Source organism: Acinonyx jubatus, chromosome B1, assembly GCF_027475565.1.
Source record: "Acinonyx jubatus isolate Ajub_Pintada_27869175 chromosome B1, VMU_Ajub_asm_v1.0, whole genome shotgun sequence".
In the NCBI taxonomy this organism is placed as follows: domain Eukaryota; kingdom Metazoa; phylum Chordata; class Mammalia; order Carnivora; family Felidae; genus Acinonyx; species Acinonyx jubatus.
This window is the reverse complement of record NC_069382.1, coordinates 98,065,658-98,091,913: the sequence shown is the minus strand read 5'-3', so window position 1 is coordinate 98,091,913 and position 26,256 is coordinate 98,065,658. Positions and strand designations below refer to the sequence as shown.

The 26,256-nt window shown below is 38.5% G+C and overlaps 1 long non-coding RNA gene across 1 annotated transcript in view; it reads left to right on the top strand.

Moving 5' to 3' along the window:
• The first annotated feature begins 4,133 nt into the window (after nucleotides 1–4,133).
• LOC128314467 (uncharacterized) overlaps nucleotides 4,134–26,256 on the top strand; it is a 194,593-nt gene continuing 172,470 nt past the window's right edge. The window contains exon 1 of the long non-coding RNA XR_008296144.1: nucleotides 4,134–4,293. This is a non-coding gene — a long non-coding RNA (uncharacterized LOC128314467). The remainder of the gene's footprint in view (nucleotides 4,294–26,256) is intronic.

Sequence of the window (26,256 nt, the reverse complement as noted above, 5' to 3'; positions counted from 1 at the left end):
AGCCACCATGTTGGAATGGAATTTCACTTATAGACAGCTGAGAGAGTAAAGTTCCCTTCTTTTGCAAAAGGTGTTATGTATGTATGTGTGTAATGTCTTTTTTTTAAGCTTATTTATTTATTTTGAGAGACGGATAATGAACACATAAGCAGGGGAGTGGCAGAGACAGAAAAGGAGAGAAAGAATCCCAAGCAGGCTCTGCATTGCCAGTGCAGAGCCCAACATGGGGCTCAAATGCATGAGCAGTGATATCATGACCCACACTGAAGTCAAGAGCGGGGCGCTTAATGGTCTGAGCCACCCAGGCACCCCTTCAATGTCTTTCTTTCTTTGACATTAGAGAGCAATAAAATGGATAGATTCAATCATACTTGGAAGTAGGAGATACTTTTTAACTCCAGTCTCTTACAAGGTGGAGCTGAAATCAGGAGAAAGCCTGAGGATAAAGAAAACAACCGTAAAGATATCTCAGCTTATGTTAATTTATGGATCAAAATACGAATCTAGGTCTTCCAAATTTACCCAAAAGTCTTTTCATGTAACATTAGAGAAGAAATTCTGGTGACCAAAAACCAAACAACTAGGACAACCTCAGCATTTCCTTGAATATGTGGGAGTAATTCTTTGATGTATCTGGACCAGAATAAGCTATTAATCAACTTCAGAGTAGCTTTGTTATTAAATACAAATAATAATGAGCACCTGGTATGTGTGAGGATTTCTACCCACTCATTCATTGTAACTATTTTTCTGTATCTCAGCTTAGATTCATAAACCTGTCATATGTAGCTGTTTGATTTTTCTTAGGAAAAAAGTTCTCATAAAAAATTGGATTCATTTTCCCACAGATTGCATGTACGTGTTGATGATTTTGCAACTGTTTGAGTTGGCTATTAATAAAGCTTTTGAAAATCAGTTATGTCTCAAGAGTTCCATCCTTGGGAAAATAAACCAATAAAAGCTGAAATTGGATGAAGAAAGTATAACATTGAAACACTAAGAAAATTTATTTCTAAGTTCTGAAATGTATTTCAAACAGGAGAAGTGCTGGAAAACTCACTTTTAGTAATACTTTATGTGATATATGCTTAATCACCAAGGTGATATGTTCCTGTCCTTTTAGATGATTTGGTCTTGTCAAAATCACAAATCGACCATGTCTTTAGATTCTTGTGATATCGATCCTGCATCAGTTTTCTAGGGCTATCCTCACAAAATACCACTGACTGAGTGACATAAACAATAGTAATTTATTTTCTCACAATTTTGGGGGCTAGAAATCTGAGCTCAAGATGCCAGCAACGTTAGTTTCTTCTGAGGCCTCACTCTTTGGCTTCTGGCCTTGGCCTTCTCCCTGTGTCTTCATATGGTCTTCTTTCTGTACATGTCTGTGTCCTAATTTTCTTTTATTATAAGGGTACCAGTCAGATCAAATTAGGGCCCACTCTAATGACCTCATTATACCTAGTTACCTTTGTTTTTTTCTTGTTTATTTACTTATTTTGAGAGAGAGAGAGAGCGCAAGCAGGGGAGGAACAGAGATGGAGGGAAACAGAAAGAATCACAAGCAGGCCCCCAAGCTGTCAGTGCAGAGCCTGATGTGGGGCTCAAACTCACAATTGATGAGATCAAGACCTGAGCTGAAATCTAGAGTCTGATGCTAGACCTACTGACACACCCAGTTGTCCCTAACTTAGTTAGCTTTTTTTTTAAATATGAAATTTATTGTCAAATTGGTTTCAATGCAACACCCAGTGCTCATCCCTAAAGGTGCCCTCCTCAATACCCATCACCCTCCCTCCCCTGCCTCCCACCCCCCATCAACCCTCAGTTTGTTCTCAGTTTTTAAGAGTCTCTTATGGTTTGGCTCCCTCCCTCTCTAAACTTTTTTTTTTCCTTCCCCTCCCCCATGGTCTTCTGTTAAGTTTCTCAGGATCCACATAAGAGTGAAAACATATGGTATCTGTCTTTCTATGACTTATTTCACTTAGCATAACACTCTCCAGTTCCATCTACGTTGCTACAAAAGGCCATATTTCATTCTTTCTCATTGTCACGTAGTATTCCATTGTGTATATAAACCACAATTTCTTTATCCATTCATCAGTTGATGGACATTTAGGCTCTTTCCATAATTTGGCTCTTGTTGAAAGTGCTGCTATAAACATTGGGGTACAAGTGCCCCTATTGTACCCCAATATTTAGTTACCTTTTTAAAGACGTGATCTGGGGGCGCCTGGCTGGCTCAGTCGGTTGAGCGTCCAACTTCGGCTCAGGTCATGATCTCACGGTGTGTGGGTTCGAGCCTCATGTCGGGCTCTGTGCTGACAGCTTTATTTATTACAAGTGGGGCGCCTGGGTGGCTCAGTAGGTTAAGCATCCAACTTCAGCTCAGGTCATGATCTCACAGTCTGTGAGTTTGAGCCCCGCATCAGGCTCTGTGCTGACAGCTTAGAGCCTGGAGCCTGCTTCGGATTCTGTGTCTCCCTCTCTCTCTGCCCCTCCCCTGCTCATGCTCGCGCGCTCTCTCTCTCTCTCTCTCTGTCAAAAATAAATAAACATTAAAAAAAAATTTAAAGACACGTGATCTAATAGAAAAAATATATATGTTGGTCCCTTCCCTGTCCTCCCCCTTGTAATTTCCTGGGTGATAGGAGTGTGTTTTGTTCTAATGAGGTGACTCTGGGTGGGCTTCTGGATGGTTCTGGTCATCTCTGGTCCCCAGAGAGAGCAAGCCATAATTGGAAGCTTGGGATTTTCAGCCCGCCTCTCAATTGTCTTGAGAAGGAAGAAGGGCTGGAAATGGAGTTTATGATCAATTATGCTTACGTGATGAAGACTCCATAAAAATCCCAAAAGTGCAGGGTTCAGAGAGCTTTTAGGTGGGTGAAAACACCATCTCCAGGTAGATAGAGTCAGCACTGAGTTAAGTTGTAGAACACTCAGCAAGTGTCTGAGAATTGCTTGATGGGGGAATCCTCACACACCTGGAGTCAGAGGTGTTGTGAGTGCGAGGTAGTGGTGTGAGATCAGAGGAGACACGCAGGAAGAAGGACTGGGTTTTCCCTATTCACAAACAAAAAATTGTTTTGTCTTTGTTTTTTTTTTTTCTACTTAAGACACTGTCTTCAAATGTAGTCACAATCTGAAATCTTGGGAATCAGGACTTCAACATATGGTAAGCTATATAATTCAGCCTATAGCTGACCTCAACCCTGCCCAGTAACAAATTTCATTCTTAAATAGTTGTGACTGAACCAGATTTGGCAAGAAAGAACCCAATTCCTATTTTCCAGGCACCTAAGTGTTTAAATATGTCTTGCATATGTGTTCCTCATCACCTGTTCTCTTTCCCTGGTATGCATTAGTTTTAGATGTCCCTTTTTTGATTTCCAAAAATTCTCTACCCAGTTCCGACATTAACTCTAATGAAGAAGTTAAAAAAAATCATCCTTGTTAATGCCTCTCTGTTTAGAATTTAACCACTGAATTTGCACAAGATTATTTGAATATTTTTTTATCTAAATATACTGAAACACATAGAAATCAGTGAGTATTAACAAAAATGTCAATTTTTCTGTTTACTGTTGATTTTTCTGGTGAAAGAAGACACAGGATAATGAATTTTCAGGAACAGAGGCCTCAGTCTGATAAATACAGGATACAGAATTTGACCCTTTAAGAAGGTGTATGAAACCCTAAGTGGAGCAAACAAAAAGTCAGAAGCCAAAAGTTCTAAGTATCTCATAATCTAAAGTTAGTTGTTGATAAACTGATGACATTCTTTTCCCTCCCCTATTACTGGCCAGTTCTAAAGTAGGAAGGGAGCCCGGCTGGTTCTTTTACTTCCCTTTCCTGCCCTTTACCTTAGAGCATGGGTGTATGTGTGCAGAGCACAACTTAGTTACATGGTACTTGGCTCCCTGTACCTTGTGCGAAATTTGTTTCCTGTTGTCTAGGGTCAGGGAGAAGGAGTTCAAGAAAAGGACATGTGATTCATGTCTATTCTGTGGCTGTGCTGAAATTCTGGATTCCTCTTGGGGAGGATGTGTGAGTTCAGAGAACCCAGTAAGAAATTCCATCTTCCAGACACACACGCACACGCACGCACACACACACACACACACACACACACACACACAGCACAATTCCCAGACAAGGGAAATCAGCCTTCAGCTTAGATGCCTTTCAGCTCCTATAAGCACATGATCCTGCTGGTAGATTCATCTGTTCTTTCTTCTTAATTTCTTTTGCCCTCGCAAAGAATACCCTAGCATCCTTCTTAGAGTTCAGGTAAGATGGCTAAAATCCATCCACCTTCTACAGTATTTGCCTATCCCACTGAAAATGCATGCATTTTTGCCATGGCAATTGGTGGGGGTGCATAGCATTCTGCCTCTGCCTGCTTTCTCCACCATAAAATCAGTCTAATTTATAAGATTTTAAGAAAATTTTGGAGTAACCCCTCAGTTTCGTTTAGTGATCTCTCTACAGGCTGAATCATTCTTCCAACGCTTCCTACAGGTGATGGTGATATAAACAAAGAAAAGGGGAGTGGAATTTGATCTGCTGGCCAGGGAGGAGGGAAGTTTCGTGTGGCTTTCTTTATCTTGTGGGGTACTTAGAAAATTTTTGTCTCCAGTCATGGCTGTAGTTTCTAACTCAGGTACTCAATACTTTATTATCTTAGCACAAGATTCATTCACCTAGAAAGCAACAATAGTGAAAATGATCAAGCTGCAAGACACTGAATTCTGACCAACTGCCTTGGGATTTCCTTGGGAATCTAATTTTTTAAAAAATAGGAAAGAAAGTTGAAGAGTGATCATTCAAAACATATTTTCTCAATTCTTGGAAGTTCTAAACATAAGCTTATTTGTATGGCAGATCTACATAGATTTTTATGACACACAGTACGCTAGGCTTATATCCTTGTTCTTAAATGTAATTTGTGTACTATAATTATTTTCTATTTATATCATAGTATTTTTAAATTAAAAAAGGCAAAATGGGTATATAATTGTTTAATAAACTGAAAAATGCTAAAAAAAAATATGGAGTAGTATTTTGGCAGGGTGGTCCTACTTATTTTGAAACTCATTTGGGTATAAAACTGACTCTACAAGGGAGAAGAGAGACTTTGGGAGGAATAAAAACAAATCACCCAACCCCACTCTTTTTTCTCTTAGAACTGTTCACTGAAACAATAATGACCATCACTTAGACCCTAAATGGGAGGGGAGCAGACTCCTTTGTTGTGGCCTCAAGCCACCTGATGTAAATGGGAGGAGCTACTAGCTTCTGAGCTGGAACTGAGATCCGATCTGCAGGTCGATTTCCTGCAGGAGGTAGTGGTTCAGAATAATAAATCTATATTTGGATAGTACTCAGTTGCCTTTTCACTCACATACAGTGTGATCTTGGTCAAGTTGCTTACATGTAAGTGAGAATAATGATATTACTACATTGGGTAGATGAAAAAACTTGTAGTATGTTGGCCAACAATATTGTCCACACTATTACACATTATTAGCTCTTGCTGTGCATTAGCATTACCTGAAGTGCTTTACATACATCATGTCTGTAGTTCTAAGTGCTTTAAAAATGTAATGTGAATTACGTGTACTGTATACTTTTTTAGCTATAAATAGTTGTTCGGTGCAAGACAGGCTAGCAAAAGCAACATTTTTCTAGTTCTCCAGAAAACTTCTGTGCTTCCAACCATGCAGTTGGAAAGCCTGGCAGTATTGGGGCAGTAAGCAGAGAGCGGGAAGGGCTGTAGACCACAGAATCAGGGTTTTCCCTCTGGCCACATAATTACTGGTATCTAGAGGCACAGTCTTTTGTGTGGGTTCCTTGGATGCATGCTGCATTACTATTTCAACTGATCCCTTTTCAATATTCTTCTACTGGACATGAAGTGTGCTCATTTCACTCTCAATATCTAATTTCAAGATGGAAGAGCCACAATCTCGTGGACAGAATGGAAGATATACTTGCTGTCTCTGAACAGATTATGTAAGAATGTCTCTTGATGAACTTCTTTAAACCTCATATTTTTAACATGCTAGACCTTGAAAAGATATTAGATACTGAGACTTGTATTTTTCAGAGTGTTCCGCGGAATCTAAATATATATGTTCTGAGCAAAAAAAGGTTCTGTGGTCAGAATAATTTGTAATATATTGGTATACATAAATCAAACATGTTTCTTTACCCAAAAAACTTTTTAGAATCTGTACTACTCTAATGTGCTTTCTAAATCTGCAAGAAGGGAACAGTCCTGGGTTTCCTTCGTACCGTGGTCTTACTTACGTGTGTATTAGCATAATGGTACTGGTACATTGGGTGGATGAAGAAACGTGCAGTATGTTGGTGCACAATATTATCCACAGTATATATCCATATCATAGAGAATGTAATGTGTGCCTACTTGCTGAAGAACAGTTTTTCATAAAGACTCGCTTAGGAATAATATTCCCTGGAACATACTCTGGGAAGTGATTATCTAAGCCCACCATCCTCATTTTTCAGATGAGACAACTGAGGCCTGGAAAGATGACCCTGAAAGCAACTGGAGGCTTAATTTGAGCCTGCCTGAAAATTGCTCCCCTCCCCTCACCACATCAAAGCAAACCTCGAAGTGTCCCATTTGAAACATAACTGGCAGTTCCAATTTGAGTAGGTGGGCCAGTTCATGAGACGTCCTTTCAGAGTAAACCACCGTCTCTCATGCCCTCAGTTTTTCCTTATTTTTTCACTGTGGTGAGAAAATCACATTTCAATGTTTTTGTCTGATGTTGTATTTCTAAACTTAATATAGATGTTATCTGCTCTGTAGATAGAAACCTTTTATTCCTAAATTCGTCCATCTGGCACCCAGCCGCAAAATTCATTTTAAAAGCCATCTATGAATCTAAGAAATAGAATCTCTTTTGAATGTCATTTGGTTTAGTTTAGCCAAATCAAAGATTAATGGCTGGGGGTGGGAGGTGGGGTAGAGCATTTCTAATAATTAGATCTCAACCAAGGGGTGCAGTTCTGCTCAAAGGGAGTATTTGGTCTGAATTAGCAGTGTCTGTTACAAATAGCTTGCCACAGCTCCCTATCACTTTTGAAGTCTGATAGTCTAGTTTGCTTCTTTCTCTGAGTATAACTCCTTTTGGGCACTTGTCTCCCTTTGTGTATGTTTCTTCCTCACACTCTTGACTTTGAGGGAATGTGACTAACACGGAGACTAAGAAACAAATTTTACATACTATTTATTTATCCCCTAACACTCTTTCTCAAAATACCATCCAAGTTATTCTGGTATTGAAATGATATCAAGGATTCATCATCTATGGAGGGTTCTCTCGAAAGGACAAAGATCCTCAAACCCCAGAGACTTCCTGGAAGTTTGCATGTTAGGCCACATGTAGAAGTACCATATCCTCTTGCAGAAGCTCTTGTGACTTTTTGGGGTTTTTTTTGTATCACTTTATTCATCACAATATAGTGACAGAAATGTGTCATCTGTGACTTGGACAGTATTTCTAAATGGTGTTACATCAGCTTTACGTCTCCAAGAAAAAGCTTCCCATAATGCTCTCTGATTACCATCACCTTGGCTGATTTAATAGTTCTAGCATTCTTTCCTCACTCACCTTTTCATTCCGTTTTATTTTTAATTTCTTTTTTGGTTTCCTCTTCCTTTTTCATTATCTTGACAATCATTTGGAGACTTCATGAGTCCACACAATCTGAATTTAAGGACTAGAGACCGCGTGTACAGTTCTGTTTGTTCAGTGCACATAAGCTCCTTTATTTAATTGCATGAACCACATAAGACATGTTACTTGACACTAACTTGTTCTTAGTGCAATATAAATTACTTTAAATAAGCTAGAAAGTCTTAAAAAATCATGGAAGAGTTATAATTGGACATGTATACTTGTTGTATAGAGATACATGGCAAAATTTTTATTGTATAGCTTCTTGATTTAGGTCAGTGGTTCCCAGAGAAGGGTGAATTTACCCCAAGAGGATATTTGACAATTTCTAGAGACATTTTGGGTTGTCTAAGTGGGAGATGCTACTGGCATCTAGAGGCCAGGGATACTGCTAAATATCCTGCAGTGAACAGGAATAGTGTCCTACAACAAAAAATTATCCATCCCCAAATGTCAATAATGCCTCTGCTGAGAAACTCTGAGTTACATAATGAAAGCACATTGCAAGTTTTCCAGCTATAGGGAACACTCGTTATAATATTACCTTTGTAAAATATATTCCACAGCTGAATGGAAAGCCATGGGAGACTAGTTTGATACAAATAAAGTAATCTTTCTTTTACTTTTTATTCATATTTTCATATGCAATCTTTGTTTTTTTGACATTTCCTACTTTCTTCAGAATGAAATGGTTTGGCCTTTTGTCTATGACTCATTTGTTCTTAGACACCATTTTTTTTTTAAATTTAAAAACCATCTCCAACTTTCCAATCTCAAGCCAATTGTATTGGCAGGTCTTTCCAATGCCTTTAGATAATCCATGGTACAGACAGCATATTTTCTTTTAAAGCCTTAAATCCTGGGTTATAAAGTATAAATGAATGTTTTCCTTGTGGTGGAAAAAATGTCTTATTTAAAAATTGTTTAATAGTCTGCCACTGTCAGAGGATAACATTTAGACACTCAGCCAAGATATTGGTGTTGATGCTAATTCCCTTCTGCTTTTTATAGCTCATGCATGACTCTCACACACTCAATATTTTAGTTGTGTGCTACAGACTTTCAAGTGAAGCAATTCTTGGAAACAACATGATATCATGAGTCTGTTACAGCTATTAAGTTATGGCAGCTAGAGTGGAAATGAATACAACAAAAACAATTTATATAGGAATATGTTTCTCAGTGGATCAGTTTCAATACTGCTCCCTGTGGTTGAAGCAAGTTTATCCTAAAGGGCAGTCTTGCAGTCATAGTCCACACAGACATAAATATCGCAGTGATGACAGAAATTTTATTTCCTTCAGTCTTAGGTTTGATATAAGTGCATATCTGAAACTTACTTGACAATAAATAATACTATAAGAGAAGTTGGGAAGGTTAATGTTATGTACCATTATCTCCCAGAAGGTCATTCTCATTTCTTGTTCTTTTCTTCTGGTGATTTCTATCCTTGAGGAACCTCCTGTCATTCTGAAATACATGTTTGAACATAAACTTTAAAGTTTTATTCTCTGATGCCTATACAGCCATGCTGTCCTGCTCTTCAGATGACTTTGCACGGCTCTCACACCCCATCTGGAGTGCTCAAAACTTTAGGAATCTGCAGAGAGCTATTGAAGGTATTGATGTCTCATACAGACAACTGTTTTTTCTACTTCCTGTCCAAGTAGTTGCCCAAGTATCTACTAAATCCTCATTTTTCTTTCCACTGTGCAAACTTCAGTGTTTATGAGGCATTAACAACCTCTTCCATGTAGAAGACAAAAGGTTCTGTACACTTGAACTTTTTTTTTTTGTTTTTTGTTTTTTGTTTTTTTTACTTGGGTGGAATTCAGTTGACTCTGTCACAGAAATATAATTTTACAACACATATCTGCATTGATTATAGTGTGTCTTGGAGTGTCAGCACGGTAAAAAGGGATTGGGGAGTGATGATAATAAGGAACTTGTAACTTTTCAACAAGAGCTGTCGGAGGCAGTGTCCAGAAACAGAAAGGCAGCGTGTGTTTACTTTGTGATATTTTTTTACATGAAGGAAAAGAGAAAAATATGACAGAAAAAAATAAGTAGAAAGCTCTAACCTTACTTTCAAAAGTGCATTTTGAAGTCACATTCCTTCTGCTTAATAAAGTATCATGCTAACAATGAAACTTCTTTATCAGATGAGATTAGGTTTCCTAATTGGTTGATTCATAGGAAAATTCAGCCCACTGTAGTAATCACTAAAAAAAAAAAAAAAAGACTTAGTTGTTTTAAAAGTTTAATTTTTGCCGTAGGCATAAAATGTATTATAATTTGTCAATTTTTTGATGAGAAGAGTTCTTTTTTCCTGAGCAAAGACCTCTTCTGTGTCATTCTTTTTGAATCATCATCAACATCATCATTTCCACAACTTGAAAGTAATTGTTAGATCTTGTCCTTCAGCAAAACTAAAATACATCCAAAATCCAACCGTTCCTTAACCCTTAATATTTACCATTTTATTCCCCAAAGCATGAGCCTCCTAACTAGCTTTGCCCCTTCTTTTCTACACAGCAGCCAATATGATTCTTTAAAAGGAAGTCAGATCTGGCCACTCTGTTCAAACTTTCCGATGGCTTTCCCTCACACAGAAAAATACTGAATTCCTCATCACATTCTGCCAAGTTAGGTCTGATCTGGACCTCTGTCTGGCTCTCTGACTTTACCTGCTCAGGCTCTCACCTCTCCCCCTGCTCCCTAGTCACATGGCCTCCCTGGGTTCCCAAACTGGCCCTTTGTGTTTGCTACCCCTTCCCTGTGGGAGGCTCTGCTGTCACAGAGCCACATGCTGTCCCCTCTTCCTTTAGGTGTTTGCTCATGTGCCCTCTTAACAGGTCATCACTGAGCACCCCTTGTAAACAGCAGTTCCTCACAGTCACTCTGTTGCTGCACATTGATTCATACACAATCCTTAAATATATATTTAGGGGTTCGTGGTCAATCTTTGCCACTCAAGCTTTATGAGGACAAGAATTTGTACTGTTTTGTTTGTTGTTGATTCCCGACTTACTCCCTGACACAATCACAATGGTCATAAATGTTTGCTGAATGAACAAAACTGTGAACGAATGAACAAATTCATCAACAAATATTACAAATGTTAGTTTTGTTAACTATATCAGGAACATGAAAATGGTAGAAAAGCAATCTGAAAGAACATTCTTTCCAGATTTTGATTATCCCCCACCTCAATTTTTTATTGTTATCTTGGTTGTATGTATTGTGTCAGCTTTTTAATTATAGTTCTCATTAACACTTTGGGGCACAGAAATCATTTGACTCTTGGTAAGCATGTGTCTTACCAAACGCAAGTTGTAACATAGAGGCATAACACAGAGAGGCCAAGAGCAAGCATTCAGTGAACGCTGATAGTGAAATACATGCTACATTTCCTCATATATGATTCTGTGTGCACCCATAGGGAAAGGACTAGGATCATTTATATTAACATTTAAAGTTTATTTTTTTAAGTAATCTCTATATCCAACACGGGGCTCAAACTCACAACCCTAAGATCAAAAGTCATATGCTCTTCTTCCTGAGCCAGCCAGGCACCCCCATACTAACATTTAAATGTTCGTTTTATTAAGTGATCACATTATAGGAGATTTTTTGGTTTGGGTTTCCTTTGTGCTTTCAACATTTTTTCCCATTCTGAATACAGTTGGAAAAAATAAAAATAACATTTTTTGTGCAGTCTATGAATTTTCAAAAAGACATTTACCTGCCCTAACAGAGATACTTTTGTTAACGTGACTATTTCATCAATTTTTGTTCCATTTTCTTTTGAAAACAATGAATACTGGCAAAACATAAGAAGTTAGAGGAAGGTGCTTATATTACACTCATGTTTGGCTTTTCAATTTTCATTTAAAAATTAGAATTATGTTTGAGAACCTATTGATTTTTCACTATACATTATTTTGAATTAGCTACTTTTATATGACAGCTTACTCACCTATATTCATTATGTTTTTATTTATTATTAACATCCAAAAATTAGTGGGTCTAGATACGAAACTTACCAGGTGTCTTCATGTGTGTGTGTTAAATAGGAACCATGAAGGGAAAAATACAATCTTTATTATTCACAAATATGAGGGACACAAGTAGGGAAAAATATAAGGGAGTAAAAAGCAAGTAAAGAAAACACAACTGTGTGTCTGTCCATGAAAATGAAAGTTGACCCTGAATAAACATGAAAGCTTGATTTCTGAGGACGCTGAGAAAGAATCTAGCATGAATGAGGGGCACTGGCAGGTGACAGTGATTGGGTGTAACTACGGCAGTGAGCAGGGCTTCAGGCTGGAAGTGTATCTATTGCTGGAATTCCCCCTGAATAAGCCCCCTGGTGGCACATTGATATTGGCACGACAATGTTTCTGTGTCAGTTCCATAGGGCACAGTGAAAATGTAAGTCTTCTCTCAGCTGTTGTTGGGTGCAAGCACCACACGGAGAGTCTCCTGCCAGAACAGTGTCTGTCATCCGGTGCTAATGGATGAAACTGAGGTTCACTAAAGACTGTGAGGACAGGGCCTGACATTGGGACTCAATGAAAACAGTCAAGCTTGCTAAACTGGTTAGTGAATGTCCTATGAACCAGGATAGACAGATTTGCAATTGGAAACAGTACCACAGGTACGACACTGCTCACCTTAGGAACAAAACTCTGTTTTCAGTTAATCAATCTCTTCTTACACGGAACATGCAACTTCTCTTTTACAAAGATTCAATACAGTGGTACTACTAACACTACTATTAACATTTTTAGGTACTTAGTATGGACCAGGTATATTATCTTATACATAATTTAGCAATCTAGTGAGTTAATTACCATTATTATTCCCATTTTTCAGACAAAGAAACTGAAGCTCAGAGCTTTGGAGTAACTAGTGCCAAGACCCAAAGCAAGTAAATAGTGGAGCAGAAATTTAAACCCAGGGAGCCTTGATCCAGAGCTCATGCCCTTAAAGTATATGGCCCTGCAGTGTCATATTATTGGAAAGAGTGGGGTCTGGAATCAAGCTGCTGGGGCTCAAATGTTAGCTAAAGTTTTCATCCTGTAACCTAGACAATTTACTTAACCCCCTGGAACTTTGTTTCCTTGAACATAAAATCAGCTTAAAAATAAACGTAAAATCAGATTAAAATAATACTAAAAGTATCATAAGTTGTATAATGATTAAATAAAATAACAAATTTAAAGTGCTTGGAAGAGTCCTTGACATAAAATTAGCATTCACTAAACATTAGCTTTCTCTGTCTCTCTGTCTCTCTCTGTCTCTCTGTCTCTGTCTCTGTCTCTCTCTCTCTCTCTCTCTCTCACACACACACACACACACACACACAGACAGACACACACACACACACACACACACACTGTTTGTCTTTTAGCTTTTAAGTATGACCATGAGTAGGTGTCTCATTAGGGCACTTTTATAATCCCTTGTAACCTTGAGATGATATGACGGTATGTTTCCTATGTTTTTAGATATCATTGCCTTTTCTTCTTAATGGCATCTATTTCATTTTCTTTTCTTTTTCATATTTCAGCTCTCTTGAGATAGTGTTTATGCAAAGCTGTGGAATTTACTCCTCTTTTTGTTATTTGTTTTGTTTATATTTTGAAATCTATTTTTACCACTATTCTTGACATTTTAATTTTTATCATGAAACGTTTTCGTGTAACTAGGCTTATATTCTCAAATAAATTTTAAACTCCTCTAGTTGGGACCGTTTCACTGAGAACTATTCTGGTTCCGAATACACAGTTGCCACTCACAAGATATTCATTAAAATTGGTGATTTGATGAAAAATGACTGTTGTTTCTTTTCTAGAACAGAGTCTCACATTTTACAGCTCTTAGAGATAAAGTGAAAGTATATACTTATAGAAAACACCATAATCACAGCTAAATAATTTTTACTCATAAAAGGAATATTGTAATTTTTGTTTTTCTTTAAGTTTGAAAAAAGAAATTAAAAATTTTTGAAAAAAGAAATTTAAAAACGTTGAAGATGGTTAAATCATTGGCTTTTGTTTGAATGGTTCCATTGAAAATCACGTTGAAAAGGCAATTATTCCATATCCATGAAAATAATTTCCTATGAGTTACCTTGCTAAATGTTAGTATAAAATACATAGAGAGTCCTGTGACATCTAACGTGTTAACTAAGAAATAATTGTAAATTTATGACTTCTGCCTTTTTGAGTTAATTAGATGGTAAATCACTTTCCAATCAGTGATTCTGAGCCTATAATAGCTACATGATTAAATTAAAACTTCAATTGGTACACCAATTTTAATTTGAAAAAATTTAAAAAAATATTTATTTAGTTTTGAGAGAGATGCAGAACATGAGCAGGGAAGGGCAGAGAGAGAGGGAGACACAGAATCCGAAGCAGGCTCCAGTCTCTGAGCTGTCAGCACAGAGTTCGAAGCAGGGCTCGAACTCACAAATAGGAAATCATGACCTGAGCTGAAGTCTGACACTTAACTGACAGAGCCACCCAGGCACCCGCACACCAATTTTAATTTAAATTAACATGTCTTATGGGAGCCACCTGTGATAATCTTTTTTTGACATCCTTTATGACTGCCTTCCTCCATGTGGATGTTAGTCTATTACACATTGAAGTATTTGTCTCTTTGTCTTTAAAGTGTTTCACTTAGTCAGTGACATGAAAAATACCCTTGCAGCTTGAAATAGAATTTTCAGTACCACATGATTTAGTAGTAAAAAGTTATGCAGAAAAAAAAAGAATGACTTTCGGGTTCATCAACTTTTGACTCAGGATTTTAAAAATTATGTTTGCCTATCTCTAGACCATTGAATGGAAATGCAATATAATAGAGGCATTTTTCATTGTATGAAAAATATAATGTTCCTGAATAACTTATTAGCTTCATGTTATATCTTGTATCTATCCTGTTAATTATTTTCTTGTAATGAGTCTTCTCCGTAATTATAATTATAGTACTGTGAGTTTTGCTTAAAGGGCAATAAAACATCATTTCTTCTTTCTTCTTTCCACCATTTGTCTTTTAAGAACTATTCTAAATCATTCTCTTTTTCAGCTTCTCATTTTCACTTTTGGACCGTTGCTCCATATTAATGGTTTAAATTTTCCTTTAATTTACTTAATTTCAGATAATAAATCTTAACCTTTTAATAAAATCATAGCCATTTTTTAAAGTTTATTTATTTGTTTTAGGAGAGAGAGAGACAAAGAGAGAGTGTGAGCAGGGGAGGGGCAGAGAGAGAGAGAGAGAGAGAGAGAGAGAGAGAGACAGAGAGAGAGAATCCCCAGCAGGCTCTGTGTTGTAAGCATGGAGCCCGATGCGGGGCTCGATCTCAAGAACTGTGAGATCATGACCTGAGCCAAAATCAAGAGTCCGTTTCTTAACTGACTGAGCCAACCAGGCGCCTCAACAGCCATTTATTTTTAAAAGCAAGAAATCAAAGCATATTTAGAAGTGTAAAAGTAAAGCTTTATTTGAAAATGTGTTCAATAATCTAATTCCCCTTTATACAAAAAGAAAACTAATACATTAGATAGAAATATATTATAATTTATTTTTAAAATCAGCATCTGAGCTTTAATGAAGTATAAAAAGTTTAACTGTGTATGAAAACTTGTGAAACCATTTTCTTTTTTCTGAGTTTATAAATGGCTTAGGGAAGTCAGTCTATTAGATAGTGTGGTCATAAGTTCTAAGGTTTAATTGACCCACTGCATGCTACCTCTTCTACTAAAATGCAATGAAGAAGTCTTGGGATTTAATGATGGAAGAAATGATGCATATGAAATGATAAATACCGAAATAAAACCATCAGCAAAATAAAAAGGCAGCCTTCTAAATAGGGGAAATATTTGCAAAACACATATCTGATAAGAGGTTAATATCCAAAATATTTAAAGAACTCATACAACTCAACAATAAAAAAAAATCCAATTTAAAAATGTGCAGAGGATCTGAATAGACATTTTTGCGAAGAGGAGATACAGATGGCCAACGGGTACATGAAAAGATGCTCAACAACACTAGTCATTAGGGAAATGAAAATCGAAACCAAAATGAGATACTACCTCACATCTGTTAGAATGGCCAGAATAAAAAAGACAAGAAATAACAAGTTTTGGAGAGGATGTAGAAAAAAAGTAACCCTTGTGTACCATCAGTGGGAATGTAAATTGGTATAGCCACTATGAAAAATGGTATAGAGGTTCCTCAAATAATTAAAAATAGAACTACTATACAATCTAACAATTCCATTTCTGGGTATTTATTCTAAGAAAATGAAGATACTAACTTGAAAAGATATATATACCCCCATGTTCATTACAACGTTATTTACAATAGCCAAGACATGGAAACAGGTGTCTATCAATGGATGGATGGATAAAAAAAAGTGATCTACCTACCTACCTACCTACCTACCTATCTCCATATATTGGAAAATTAGGTATCTATTAAAAAAGAATGCAATCTTGGCACTTGCAACAACATAGATAGACCTTGAAGGCATTATGCTAAGTAAAATAAGTCAGAGACATACCGTATAATCTTACTTATATGTAGAGCCTAAAAAAATAACAAACAAACAAACAAACAAACAAACAAAAAACAACAACCCCATGGACACACAGGGGTGTGTGTGGGGGAATGGGCAAAATGGCTAAAGAGAACCAAAGGTACAAGTTTCTATAAAATAAGTAAGTCATGGTGATGTAATGTACAACATGGCAACTATAGTTAATACTACTGTGTTGCATATAGGAGAGTTGCTAAGAGAGCAAATTTTAGAAGTTCTCATCACAAGGAAAACATCTGTAACTATATACAGTGATGGATGTTAACTAGATTTATTATGGTGATCATTTTGCAATGTAGACAGATATCAAATTATTATATTACACACCTAAAACTATTTTAATGTTGTGTGTCAATTATAGCTCAATCAAAAAAGACTACAAAATATTCTGAGAAATTTCAAGAACAAGTCACACTTTAATGTTACAAAATTACCTTTATCTTTCATACCGAAAAGCAACATTGCCTTCCTGTTTGGGTGCATCCATGTCTTTGCTTACACGCTAAAAATGCTTTCCCTCTTTTCCTCCTGCCCCCAGTTCTCCCCCTTTTGCTGCCAATTTTCTTTGCAGTTTGGTAGGGAACCGATACTTGAGGAAGAAACAATAATGTCTTTTGACTTTCTTTCAGGAAGACATTTCTCACTCCATGCTCAACAAGAACGCTAGCTAGACAGGGCAATCTAAACACAGACTGCCTCTTTATATGAGACTTCTCCGTTTCTTTTTTTCAGACCAAGCTCTATTCAAAAGGCACTTTGAAATGATGAGCATAGCAGTTGGCCAAAAGAAGTATAGTTCTTATGTCATGAATATCCACTCAACCACTTCACTCTACCATAGTGTCACTGAAAAAAGGAAAATGGCTATTTTTGTACCTCCTATGGAGAATGAATCCTGGGAACATAGCAGCATCTGACTAGCCACTCTTCAGTGCTTAGACAGCGCTCAATCATGCTGTTTTTAGAGTTCAGACAAGCTTCCAAAATGCAACAATGCACACCTGGAACAATCTTTTTGAGAATGGCAGGACCTCAGGAAGGCAGAGAAACAGGGATCTCAAAGAAGAGTCTCCCTGTGGAAAAGAATGGCATGATTTATCTTCACTTACACACCTTTTTCCTTTTATGTGAAAGCTGCTGAAGGAGAATGTGGTCTTATTTCCAGACATTTATCCATGCTAACTCTCTTATTCAACATCTTATTCCCATATCCATATCCAATCAATCTTCTCTTTCAATGATTCTGTCAGCTTGCTCTACATCCTTTCCCAACGTTGTTATAGGTCAAGCGTCAGTACCCTTTTTGAACTTTATAATTCCCAATCATCTGGATGGTTTCCTAGCAATAGCTAGGATTTGTTTGATCCCTCTCCCTCAGCTCTTATCTCTGACTGCTAAATTGTCTGTTCTTTCACTAGGACCCTATGCAATGAGGATCACACTTGCTTGGTCTGTTTATTTTCCCCCCAATAACATCAATAATAATTTAGGCTGAAAAGAAGCAAAATGGCTTGCCACTTTTAGATTCAGCCCCTTTGATTCTGTACATGAACAGACCTACAACATTATTTTGAGAAATCTTGCTGTCGAGAGATTTAGTTTGACTGCTATTTATCATGTTGCATTTTTTCTATTGTTTACCTATGCCATGGACATTTGGAGATGGAAATGGGAATGATCTGACATAGTTTCACTTGAACTTAGGAAGTGAAAATCACTCAAAATCCTACTCTGTTGCAGAGTAACAGCAAACTGTCTGAAGGAGTATCAGAGAAGGGTAGGGATTCCTGGACACTGAAGAAGGCATTTAAACTTAAGAGGAAGAAAAATCATGTTCTGTACCCTCCTACTCTGTGAGAAGACCTCCGAAGCCTAGAGGTGGCTTAGGCATACAATAGGTTGTTCAGAAACTTTCCTACCGTTGTCGTTACTCCATGAGCATGGGCCAGGGCAGGGATTTCCATTTTCAATCCAGCCTCACAAAGACAGAATAAACATGTCATGTTAACAGCACAAATAGTTGTTTCGTTGGTTGAAGGATTTGTGGATTACCTTGAGTTTATCAACCTGAGTTTCTATATAATAGAAACATGAAAGCTAATTTGATATTGTTTTTAATTTTCATATTCAAATAAAGCTCAAATTGAAATAATATTTGATAGAGAGTATAAGTAAGGTAAATTACACTTTTACTTGTAAGTAAGGTAAATTCATTTATTATATGGAAGGCCCTGGTGTGTGTGTGTGTGTGTGTGTGTGTGTGTGTGTGTGTGTGTGTGTTTTCAGGATATAAAAAAGAAAGGCAATATAATGTATTGGTTGCTCTAAGAGGCAGACTTTATGTTTGTGTGAAAGCAAACTGAAGGAAATTATGAAATTCCTTTCCCAGGAGATCTTTAACAGTATCATGGGTTGCATCTGCTGGGATCTGACAAATTCTGCCTGCAGGCAGGGTAATGGATTTTGAAGACATTTCATGGAATTTTATACCCCCAAGAGAATGTGAAATTGAGTTCAGAAGTTGAGAGGCACAGGATTCAAAAAGTCTATTCCCTTCAAGTAATTTAGTTTTCTGACCTTGGATTTCAGTTTCTTCATCTGTAAAGTTATTAGTGTTAGAATAGATCAGTGATTCTTAACATTTTTTGTTGTGTAATACAATCGTGTGGCAGGGAGGGGGGTCATGGATTTTCTGAAGCCTGTTCATTAACTCTCTGGGATCCACGAGCCTTATGTTAAATACTACAATTAATGATTTCTAGGGTAGCATACAGTTTGATTCCTATGTTTTGAGATTATTAAACAAATGGAGGCATCTGTAACCTAGGAAAGAGACTATCTCATGTGGAAGACAGAGTGTGCAACACAACAGGAAAGACATAGGGATTCTTCCATGTGGTGGGTGTATCACCAGCTTGAAGGCACTTTGCTCATAGGAAAACCCTGAGAACAGACACATGGAGTCAGAAAGAGTTAAGCAATACATGTAGATGAAAGTCATGGAGAAACTTTATTTCAGGTAGAGGCAAGGAAGAATAGGGAAGTGAACAGTCAAAAATTCAGAAATACTGTAAGAAACGTCAGGCACTTTTTCTTTCTTTTTTTTACTTAAGGGAAACTGTATTTAGTTTTCTCTTTAAAACAATCTGGTCTAAAAACGAGTTGAAGTTAAAAGAGTAGAGCACGAATCTTCTAACAAAGTCAGACATAGACCGGAAGGCAGAATGGGCATGTCAGATCTTGTCCATCTTGGAAACGAGGTCATCGCAGATTCTGGTCAGTTTATTGTTTCTTTAAGTCTTCTGCTCAGTGGCCTTCTCCAGCAAGGGGATGTGCACCTACCTGCTTCTTCCTTAGGCTCGTCTGGAAGGCCACTTAACCCTTACTCCGTATGTGGTTGATCTTCCCATCTATCGGCTTGCATTTCTTTTCTGCATGGGCCTTCGGTGCTTGCTATCTTTGGCCTTCCTTTCCAACTGTTCCTATGCAATCAACGTGCTTCTTCAGCGATCCTTCATTGGTTAGGAAGCATTCATTAGTAGCCTTTGATCAACTTTTTTAGTGGCTCAGCTTTGAGAGGTCAGAGAAAATAGAAAAATCTTCCATGGAGTTCAGGTCTGTTGCAAATTGGTCTTTTTCTTTCCGAACCTTCTGGATCTCGGCTTTGGCAGATTGCTTCTGTCTCTGGGCCTCCTTCCTCGCCCCGTACACGATCCCCTCAAACCCATCCACGATCTTTCCCATCTGCAGGCGCTTTATGCAGAGCGCATGGTGCTCTTCAGCACCAGGCTCTCCTTTTGTGTCACTTCCGGGCTGGATCCTGGTTCCTGGGGTGTACGGCAGCATGTCCACGATGGGCGGCAAGGGCAGTGGCACAGAAATCCACCGGTGGTCCCAGAAAATCAGCTTCCTCCCCACCAGCCTCAGGCGGACTTCCCAGGAAGGTGCATCCCGAAACTCGTGCACTGCTCGTCTCAGGGGAGCACAAGCAAGTCTCTGAGGGCTGCCCTTTGGGAGCAGGAGAACTTGAGGGAAGCGGGCTGTTTCCGCAGGGTCGACTTTCCAAACAGGAAATCCTAAACCGCTCCACCCCGGCGGTGTACCTAGAACCTCAGCTTGTCCCGGAAGTACTCACGCCCTCGGGTCCCAGGCGGCCGCGGGCAGGCTGAGCGGAAGCGGCGCGGAGGCAGGGGACCAGGCGGTGGGCCCCCTGATTCGCCTGCGGGTGGGAGCCCAAGTGCGCGAAGAAGCCGCGGTTCCCTCCTCGCCCATCACCCCTTCGGCCCCTGCGGGGGCTGTACCCCAGGCGTGCCATCCGCCGAGGCTGAAAGCTCCTGCCTGCTCTGAGGTGAGTTGTTTGTGGCTGCCCAGTACCTAGGAGCTGAGCGAAGGCCGGGCCGGCCGGCTATGGGGGCCTTACGGGAACCGGCCTCCCTGCCCCCTGCCCTAACCGAGGTTGGAAGACCCTGGGGAGGGGGAATGGGACCCTCGCCCGCCTTCTGGGGTGGGTTGGGGCTTTCCTTCTCACCTGAGGTCTCCTTGACAGAGGTCTGAGGCCGGGTGTCTTCCCCAGTTTCCTTGTGCTGGCTGCTTCGTCCCAGTCAAATCCTAGCCTGATGGGCCACTCCTCACAGAGTTGACCATTGAAGAGGTCACTGGCCTCTTTCTTCTGGGGACTTAGGGACAAGGCCTGTCCAGCCTTCTGAGGGCTGGTCGGGTGGTGGATTTAGGACGAGAAGTGTCCTCTTGGCAGGCTGGGGCTTTGCTGGACAGGTCAACAAGGGGCACTTCTCTGTGTTTTCTTAAAGCAAGAAGCCATATTAAAGAAGAAAGAGAACACGTTTTTGAAATTCCTTCAAGATTGGCAGAGCGGTGTAATTTAATTGGCTGGCAGTGAAGTACACTATTAATTTCAGCCTTGCAAGGACGTGATTTTGGGAAATACTTTTGGAAAAGATAATTCTGAATATACATGAAATGAATGAGGACAACATACTATGTAAAAATCTTCTTGGGCACCTGGGTGGCTCAGTTGGTTAAGCCTCCTCTTGATTTCAGCTCAGGTCATGATCTCACAGTTGGTGAGGTTGAACCAATTTTAGGGCTCTGTGCTGACAAAGGGGAGGGTTTAGGATCAGGGTCTTTTCTCTCTCTCTCTCTCTCTCTGCCCCTCCCCCATTTGTGCACGGGTGTGTGCTCTCTCTCTCTCAAATAAATAAACATTTAAAAAATCTCCTTTAATCATCAAGGGGAAAGTGATATAATGCCATACTGAACAGTGATTGTGCCTACAGAACTAGCAAAAACTGATCTAAAAATATTATTAAAAATAATGGAAGAAATGTAGTGATGCATTAGAGAAAGTGAAAAAGGTAAAAACCAACATAAACCTGATATGCCTGTAATTCAAAATTATGGGAGGAGCCTTGAAGATGATGAGGATGTTAGATTCAGGTGACCCACGTGTGACTTGGGAATCTGGCCTCAGCTTTTGAAGTGGTGACCTCTGGAGTATTGATGTGTTAATTGGGCATTCCACTAGTGCACTCTTGAAGCAAATGGCATAGAAGTGAGAAGCCTGAGATGATTCAACACAGAGTCAAGAAACTTTTATCTGCCAGAAACTGATACTATGGCTCTGACATAATTATTTAGAATTTATTTTAGTGTTTAAATATTTGCCCTGTAAAACAGACACTGTTTTTCTAGAAATGAAGATTGGTTCTTTAGTCAGTTATTACCTTCTTCTAAAGTCATAGAAAAATAGGTAGACATACTCGTAATGGGAATCCCTTCAATTTATACTATTTTGCAAAATAAAAATAAATAAGCTTTTTTCTTCTAGTGAAAGTGTTAAGGTACATAAAATATTATTAGGAGAAACTTTACCAATCCTTAAAGCAAGAGAGTTCATTTTCCATATTGATTTTTTTTTCACATCAATTATAAATGGGCAAATCCTGCCCTATGATATTAATATCTAGTTTCTGATATAAATTGGATATAACTTTGAGAGCAAGGACATTCTTCAGGCACTAGTTATTCTGCTTAAGCATGTGTTGAAAATATCCACATTTATATATATTATATATAATATATATATATATACACATACACACATAGTATATATAATAAAATAATATGTTTCTCAAAAACTTAATTCTCAATGTCTTGACAGCAGTCTTCAGAGCCTTCTTGAAGGGAAAGGTTGGATAAATTACATGTGATAAATACACTCCCATGCGTATAGTTCCCTGAGTGTGTAGATTCTTTCTTCACACCATTCCAAGGAATTTTTGACATCTCCGGTTTTTTTGTAGTGCAGATCACTGCTGAGTCCAGGTTTCCATTAAAACCACCAGGCAAACAAGTTAGAACCACTTCCCTTTGCTTGAGCGTGTGTACTGAATTCAGACACTCTGGTAAATGCACATGTGTATTGATAAACTCAGCTTAGTCTAAAATTATCTTTTTCCCTCTTTTGTATAGTTTCTTGATAATGTATTTCCATATGCATCTTTCAGATTTTTCTGTTTATAAAAATTATGTATATAATACATATTAATACAATGTAATAATATAATAAGGTAATGATATATAAAAGCATATACATATATAATTACAAAATCTGACAGTTTTAGAGGTATAAGCCCATATACCCTCCTTTCTGAGTTGACTTTGTAATTGGCCCTCAGGGCATTCTGGATACTGTTAAAGGCCTAGATGAACTTGAGTGTTTCATATTGGCCAGAGATGCTTGGGGGTGTTAATGTATTAAATTTGGTACCAGATTTCAGCGGAGAGACCAGAATCCCCAAGTGTCAGAGGCTAAGTAATGGGGCAGAGACCTTAGTTACTGAGGTAAGGAGGGAAAGCTTATCTTAATAGGCACATGACTGGATGATAAGCCAAAGGTGTGATCTTGTGAGATATTTGGCAATGGTCACTTGATCACCGCATCCTTAAGTCCATGTCAATGAGTACCCTTTAAAATTCAAACTGATGTGTAAACACAAATCTAAGTGTCTATTCCTTATTTCATGTCTTTCCTCAAATGTCACCCACTGTCTGAGACCGTCCCTGCTATCCTATTTTGTATGTACATATCCCTACCCAGAACTTTATATTCTCTAGGCTACATGTTATATTAGTCTCCCTTAATATAATAGTTGCTCCTGGAAACAGGCAGTTGAATATCCCTGAGAATGGACTTAAAGCAGAACCAGCATTAGTGAGGCATTCTTCAAGGGCACAGAGTAGGGGGACACTAAAAAACTCAGTAATCAAGATAGAAAATATTTTAATGCAGTAATCAGAAAAACATCCTTAATGTCAAAGAATCCATGATGAATAAAATCAATATTTTAAATTAAGACAGCATTCATAACAATACCCTGCTGAGCCATATATTGGAAACTGAGGCAAGAGGAAAAATCAGTAACACTGATCTAGTAGTCTGGGATTTTCACAGTAAAGGGTGAATTGGCTGTACCTTATTCTCATATCACTAAGAAAGAAGCACAATGTTTTCATTACATCTTTAGATTTTGGAGGGGACATATACCTCATTTGGGTGAATATCTCTGATCCATTTACTGGATTGCTATCAAAGCTACCAACTTTCAGTCAAGCTCAGAGAAAGAGAAGTTTTCCTACCTGGTTTTGGCTGTTGATGCTCCTTATGTCTTGAGGAATTGTTACTAATGGGTTTGTGGCAAATTAAGATCTCCAGGGAGTTTGCCTCAAACCCTGATAAAAGAATAGCTGTAGAGCCTCTGAAATTTTGCTCATTTTTTGTCAAATAATTATTCTCTCACTCTCTCTGAATTTTGGCAATGTTCATCTCCTACTTTAGTAACAGAAACTCTGTATACAGTCTCTTCCAGCCTTATGCAGAATTAGGATGTGTGCACATGAATTAGGATCTGTCGGTCAGATACTCTGGCCCCAAACTTTGATTTAGGATCTACTCTGGCCCCAAACTTTGATTTCGGATCTAATGACTGAAAGAAGTAGGTGCCATGAAAAACTCATTTTGCTATGGGAAGAGGAAAGTCTTTAGTTTCCAGGGCCAATAGTAGCTGAAGTTCTAAAGGCAATGCAAGGGTGTGTTCAGTGATAGCAATGATGGCTTCGCTAGATGGTTCTGTATTATGATGTCAATTCCAATTACATACATAGCCTCCAGACCTAGTTCTCTGGCCTTCCTAGAAATTGTGTGAGTTTGTTAGTCACAAAAAGCCTTGACTTACATACCTATGTCTGGATCCTCCCACCCCATGAGGAATAAATGTCAGTTTTAACCTTCTGTAAAGTCGTTTGGCCTATAAGACTGTAATATATTTATTCTCTTAAATACTGCCTGGAAACTTACTCATGCATTTCTTAACCTCTTTCTTACTATGCATGGTGAGTGACTTGCACATGTAGTATGAGTGACATAAGTATGTTGGTTGAATTAACAATATGGTTCTGACTCATGCCATTAAATGAATCATCTGTTTTAATATATCTCAGATCCTTAACTTATCACCCATTCAATACAAACAAAAAAGGAGTAGTGAGTATTTGAGCAAAGTTAGAATGGTAGTTATAGCACTGAGTAGTAACCTGAGACAGGTGAGCATGTATAAAACAAAAGAAACTTACTTCCTTGAAGGAGCAGACCATATTTTCAATTGTGGTCTAGAATCCAGTGGACCTTTTGAAGCAATAACCAAGCCCTCAAGAGTTGGACTTCTCTGAGAAATTGACAGTTGTTCCACAGTTCCCTGTGGTTCACTAGGTATGAAGAAGCTTTGCAAGCACCTGGGATGAAATTGAGGTCATGAGTCCCTATTTAGCCACAGATGCCCTTTTCTTCTACCTACCTCTAGCAGATCCCTGTGGGCTTCCTCAGTGACTGAATCTGCCTGGCCTGGCATTCCAAGGATGGTGTGATTAAAAGGGATAGATGCCAAGAAGAATAAAGAATACCACATGGGTGTTGAAGACAAAGGCAACTTCCTCAGTCTCATTTGAGTGAATCCGTGTGCCTTCTGCCTCAGCGGTATATGCGTTTTGTAATGAGCGAGAAAGTTGTTTGGGGAATATCCTAAAAATCTTAGTCAAGACAGTATATTGATTTCTGTTTGCTCCTTTATGTTTAGCTATGGGTTTTGGTAGCAACAAAACTTCAGAGGTTGTAGAAACTGATTAGTTAAGTTGCTGCTGCAGTATGCCAAGGAAAATAAAAGCACACAGATCGTCAATAGAGATGTTCATGGAGCTTATAATGTGTCTCTCCTTCAGCATTCTGTTTCTTTCCAGGGGATGAAACACTTGGTGCCATGTAACTAGGACCAGAGGAGAGTGTCTTTCTTTCCCCTCTGGGCAAGAAGAAACTAAAGTTCTGTTAATGCCGCAAACACTTCAGTAGGCTCTGAACTTTAGATAAGTAGGATCTATCCCCTAGTGGGAAGGGCTTTTAGCCAGCAGTTTTAAGAGCAGAGTTATACACTGTGAGGATGATAACATAAGTGGTACATTCACAGGTGTGACAAGCATGATAAAAGCATCTTTTCTGAAATTTGCCCCCAAAAATAATAGGCCTGAGGGTGGCTCTGGCCTGCTTCTGACAGAAAAAACTTTTCCTTTACACATGCAAGTGGCCAGCTTTAATCAGCAGTGGTTTCTTTTGGTGATGTTTCTGCAATTGCCAACCCAAGCCACCTCTATCTCATCATTGACATCAGGTCAACAGTGTACAGGATAATCATTGGAATTCAAAACTGGCATCCGAGCTGGGAGATCTCCTTATGTATCCCCTTTTCTTTGCCAAAGCAATCAAATTAGTTCTGTTAACAGCTTGCCAAATCAGCCAGCCTAGTAAACTCTTCCCTCTTAGAAAGGAAATATAGACATTCATTTTTCTCCCTTAGTGTG